Consider the following 5,723-nt stretch of genomic DNA (forward strand, 5'->3'; position numbering starts at 1 on the left):
CACGGGGCTCAAGTTGAAATTCAAAACATGCTAAGTACAATTTGTAGGAGGCTGCTCCCCCCGCCCCAACCCCAGAGTCCCCTGGTGCAGAAATACCTTCAGTGTCATGTGCAAAGCCCCACGGGTGGTACTTATGCTTTTATTCAAATGCAATTTCTCCTTGAAGAACAAAGTAAGATCTGAATAAAAGTGCTATTTTTGGAAAGGAGAAGTAAGTGATGCACCGGGAGCTGTTCGCAATGTGAAAACTCTCTCCTAAGGCCTCATCCTTGTCGACTTCACTTTCCTTACAGGAGGTGGCTCACGAGGAGCCCCCAGCCACACAGGGGAGGTGACCACTGTGTTGCTGACACTCTGTGGCTTTTCCCGTTTTCACAGAATGAGAAGAAAAGGACAAGTTTCCAATGGACGAAAATTAGAAATAAAGTAACATATAGGCAATTGTCGACAATAGCTTTTTTTTTTTTTCTTTTTTAAGAATCTCTACTCACGGCTGCAAGCTAGAAGCTCCCTTGCACCGGCCACAGGGCTGGCTTTATAAACAAGTCACAGTTCGGGTCTGAGCACAGAAAAGGCTAGGATATTATCCTTGTCGATGGAACTACAGGGAGTTCTTTTACGAAGAAAGTAGCAGGGGAAGGAATCCGTAAAATGCAGTGGTTAAGCCCGTAAGCTTCGGAACCAGGCTGCCCGCATGCGAATCCCCGCTCCCCACGCACGTGACAGGCTCCTCGTCTGTCACAGGGGAACGGTGAGCTCTAGGTCACATGCTTACGGCGAGACTGAGACTGGGAGCACCTGGTAAGCCTTCAGTGGAGGGCTGGCGTTCAGGACAAGTTGGCGATTCTACATGTGGAGAAAGGGCTGCTGCCTCTGATATCACTCCATGGACTAGCCTGGAATTATCTGGAAGATCAGGGAAACAACATGATCGCCCTTTGGACTGGAAGAGTTGGCTCTCGGGCCGCCATCTTGTGTCCGCAGGGTGGATGCTGCTGAGCCACCATGAATCCCTTCATCAAGCAAGCGAGAGACAGCGTGCTTGGAATTGGCTCTAGCCGTTTCTGGTTCCGGCTGACCCCCCCTCCCCTTTCTTCCACACCAAGGTTCCGTCATCAGAACCTCTTCAGCAGGTCTTGTACCTGGCCCTCTTGATATCGAGAGCTCCTCGTTGCGTCCTGTCCCCTCACTTCGTCTCGTTCTCCCTTCCTCAGACATCCACGGCGTGCCTGTCGTGCGTGCTAAGTGCTAGTGATGTGGCAGTGAAGGAGACAGACCTGATTCCTGTCCTGGTGGAGCTTATGTTCTAGAAGGAGAAAGTCTGCAACCAGGTAAAGGACAAAACAATAATTCATGTTATAACAGGTGCTTCGAAGAAAAGAAAGAAGGGGCCAAAGGAGAACAGAGCAGCAGAGTCAAGTGCTGGGCGGAGGTGCCTGGGTGGCTCAGTGCTTAAGTATCTGCCTTTGGTTCAAGTCATGGTCCCAGGGTCCTGGGATCAAGCCCCGCATTGGGCTCCCTGCTCAGCAGGAAGCCTGTGTCTCCCTCTTCCTCTCCCCTTGCTTGTGTTCCTTCTCTGGCTGTCTCTCTGTCAAATAAATAAACAAAATCTTAAAAAAAAAAAAAGAGGGAGCCCCTAGGACAGTGTATTTAGGCTGAGAAAAGCTGACCTTTTGGTAAAGGGACGGCAGGGGAGGTCATATTCTCAGGTGATGTTCTCAGGAAAGAGCCGGGCGTGGGTTGTGATGAAGAGGTAAAAAAAGGCTTTGAAGAACTCTGACATTATGGTACAGGTGCTGAGCTCAGAGCAGGTGTCCCGGACGCTCAGGGAAGTATGTTATGTGGCAGGAGCCTGGGTGTCTGGTAGATCAGGGACATACAGAACCAAATGCAGTGGTAATGTCTGGGCAGCTGGACCTCTGGAGGTGACTGAGCTACACAGGCACGTGAGGCCGGATGGTGGCTGAGGCGAGGGCGGGGCTCCGGTTCCTAAGGCACATTGTTCTGGTGTTTGCTGGCAGCCGCCATTCACGGAGAGGCTGGACCCAGTGTCACAGCGTTTATGAACTAGGGCTCAGGAGGCATGGGTGGCACACTGTGCCAGGAACCGGATCATGCAAAGGCCCTGTCCTGCCTCTCTCCCCAGTCCTCTAAATTTCCTTAAGCCCTCCAAGGGCTTAAATTTCCTTAAGCCCTCCGCCCCCACTCCAGCCCAGCTCCCCAACCACCCATGGGGCTTCTTGAGTCCGCATTGCCAATGTACTCTCCCAGTCCAATCTTGCGCTAACCCCAGCCCCGATTCCCCCCGCAGAAGACCCACGTGGGATGTCAGGAGGGCGGGAGCTAGAGGCCTGCATGGAACAGGGCTTGCTGATGAGTTAAGGGACCAGCTGAACTTGACATTGGATGGAAGAGAACCAGGCTCTTCCAGGTTTTTACTTACATTTTGCCTTTTCCCCTTACTCATTGGAGGACCTTGTGAAAGTTATTCTAGGAACTTCAGGGAATCCTGGGAAGCTTCCAGATTTTGAAGACCTTCATGCATGGATTTTTTTTTTCTCTTTTTGACATACCATAAAAAGTATACAATTCAGTAGTTTTTAGTATAACCATTACCACTATCTAGTTCCGGAACATTGTTCTCACCCAGGAAGAGACCCATGGCCATTCACACTTACTCAGCACTCACTCCTGGCCTCAGCCCCAGCCCCAGCAGCCAGAAATCTACATTCTGTGTCAATGGATTTGCCTGTCCCAGACCTTTTGTATAAATGGAATCATACACTATGTGGCCTTGGCTTAACCCAATGCTTTAAAGGGCCATCCATGTTCTTGCATGGATCCGGACTTCCCGCTCCCCTTTGTGTGTAATCAGCACCAGGCCCCAGGGGATTTCTGTAGCACCCACTTTTCTGCACAGGTTTGCCACTGATGAGCAGTCAGCATCCCCCAGCCCCCAAGCCTGAAGCCTGCATCCAAACGCTTTTGCATTTACTGCCTCCTACGTCCTGGGTATGTGTCCTTCTTGGGCTTCTACTGAGCTATAAAACAGATCAGAATCATTATCTCCCAGGTTGTTGCCAAGACTATTGCAACAGCTCTAAAAGCATCTACCCTCTCCCTTTGTATGATACACACTGGGAGAGAACTCTGCATATTCCTGCAGAGTACCTTGCCCTGCCCCTCCACGCAGGAAGACCATTTCTCGTCCCTGCTCTTGCCATGTGAATTGGGCGTGGGACTCTCTAGGGTGGTAAGAGTTCCGATGAAGCGGTATCCTATGTTCTGGAGGTGCTTCTGACTATCGTGCTAGATAAAGGAGCTACTTGCCTGAGCCTCGGGAGGCAGGAAGCCGTGGGGGGGGGGGGGGCGGGCAGGGTGAGTCGGACAGAAGCTTGGCTCAGAGAGCCTGTTAGATAAATACATGCCTGAAAGGAAAGCTAATGGCTATAACGGACCCCGAATGCCTCAGTCTCCAGCTAGAAGTGCTGAGTTGTAGCTGGCATCTCGGCACAAACAGGTCCTCATATCACGGCCTCAGTTCCCTGGCCTGGCCAGCCGACACTTCTTGCCACTCCTCTCCATCGGTGAGGGACCCTTTGGAACAGGAGGGGCGTCTTTAGAGTAGCCCTGGGCAAGCTGCAGGCTCTGCGGTTCTAGTCTGAGCTGAAGACACAGTGGGGGTGGGGAGGGTGTGCTCTTCTTGGGGCACCAAGACTACGGGCAGGGCAGTGGGTTTATACAAAGTTAGAGTCTTGACCACCCCAGCACGCCTCTCTTATGCCATTTTTAGAGGTACCCCGAGCAGGACCCAGAAATTCAAGAATGGGAACGGATGGTCTGAGAAGGTAAAGAAAAGGAGTGATGGGACGCTAGCTCGAATTTGGGGTACCCCCGTTGTATGATGCCCCCTTCTTCTTGTCTCCCTTGTTTGAGAACCTAGAATGGCAGTTCTAGGTCGTTCTAAGCACGTGGGGGAAGTGTACAAAACCACGGATTCCAAGGCCCCTTGCTCAGCCACATCCGAATCAAATGCTCGAGGGCATGGGGCCCTCAGTGTTTCTAACAAGGTCTCCAGGCGACTCCAATGTGCACGAGATTGAGTGCTTACCTGGAGTCACCTCTCACCTCACATTCCTGGAGGCTGCCCTGGGAGAGCAGGCAAGACGCAGTCTTTGGCCCATCTGGGGCACAGCCAACTCTAGGAGTAGGGAGACCTCTGCCCCCGTGGGCGTTCATTGGAGACTTGGTTCTCACTCTGAGTGTCCTTCCTACTGCCCACTTGGCTTTGCTGCGGTGACAGGCAGGCAGCCACACCTGGAGCAAGCTGGGCATGTATCCCCACACTGATGGGCAGGTCTCAAGACCACCGGGGCCCACAGGAGGCCAGGGACTGGGGAGAGCCTTCCCAGGGTAGAGCCAGGTGGCAATGTGGTGGCAGGGGCGTTGCAAGTGGAGCGGGTGGGGAGGATATGGCAGCCAGCTACAGCCCCCTCGGCGACCCTACAGAACACCCTAGCTGCCTCTGTGTCCCTCAGGAATCTCCCAGAGGGCCCCTGAAAGTTCCCTATGGGTGGGAGGCCCTTCTCTAGAGCATCACAGGATGATCCCCAGTACTCTCCTTGCCTTGTCCTGGTGAAGGCAAGCACTGGCAGGAGACAGGGGCACCATTCTGTCACACTCAAGAGTGGGGGCGATGGAGCTAGTCCCCTGCAACCCGATGGGTTTCCATGAGCACTGCCCTTTATGGGAAAGCAGGGAGAGGAGAAATTGGAGCAGGAAGAAGTGGGGGGGGGGGGTTGGAGCAGGAGTCTAGAGGCTCTGTATTTTGCGGTTATTGGACAGGGCTCTGAGACAAGAGAGGCAGGAGAGAAAAGGGCACCCTGTGGTGGCGTTCCTGCCGCCACCGTGGCCACGCGGAGCCTGGGCCCAACCAAGGTCACCAGGAAGGGGGCCAGGTGCTCCTGAGAGCAGGCAGGGAAGAGGCCCCAGGGGAAGGAGCTCTGAGCGACCCTCCAGTGTGCTTCCATGGGGGGTAGGGGGGACCTGGGCTCCGCGGAAATACCTGTACTGAATACCATTTAGGTGTAGGATTCGTTTCCGTTTAGGAAATATTTTCTCTGGAACTCTTCCGATTCTCCCAACAACTCCGGAGGGCAAGCTGAGCCGGTTCTGTCAGCCTCGTTTTATGCAGGAGGAGCCCGGGGTCCCCAGAGCTGCAGCGAAGTGTCGGAGAGTCCGACTGGTAAGGGGTGGGTGGGGGAGGGGCACGGTGTGCGGACTTTCACTTTCCCCTTTGCTCAGGCTCCCCCCACCGCGCTCCCTGGCCTCCCGGGGCCCCGCGCGCTGACCTGTGCCCCTCCTGGCCTCACCTTCCCCAGCGCCCCGGTCGGCCGGTCGCCAGGCCCGCCGTCCCCTCCGCGCAGGCGCACGATGCGAGCGCCCTGGGTCTCCGGCGAGGGACTGGGGCTTTGGCCACGTGTGAACTTGAGCTCCTGCCTCTGCTCCAGGCGTTTAATCATGTTTGACAAGATTTACTTTAGCCCACAGTCAGGCCGTTAGCCTTCCTCTCTTGCTGCGTTCGCGTTTACTCATACTCGGTGCGAGCGATCTGTCTTACACCTCAAACGCCCGGTTTCCCGCCCCCCGCCAGCCCCCACCGCCGCCCAAGATCCCAGCCTCCGAAAAACCCTCTCTTCCCCTTGGAACAGGCGTTTGCTGTG

General features: G+C 54.6%; 1 long non-coding RNA gene across 1 annotated transcript; it reads right to left on the minus strand.

Annotated features, from left to right (window-relative positions):
* Positions 1-438: 438 nt before the first annotated feature.
* Positions 439-5,512, minus strand: LOC308352729. Its single transcript, XR_013967678.1, has 5 exons — positions 5,373-5,512; positions 5,066-5,216; positions 3,459-3,597; positions 1,143-1,321; positions 439-906 (listed from the first exon to the last, which is right to left on the minus strand). It is a non-coding gene; the product is annotated as an uncharacterized lncRNA (long non-coding RNA).
* Positions 5,513-5,723: the final 211 nt, after the last annotated feature.

The sequence above is a fragment of the Martes martes genome, assembly GCF_963455335.1.
Source record: "Martes martes genome assembly, chromosome: 11".
Lineage (NCBI taxonomy): Eukaryota > Metazoa > Chordata > Mammalia > Carnivora > Mustelidae > Martes > Martes martes.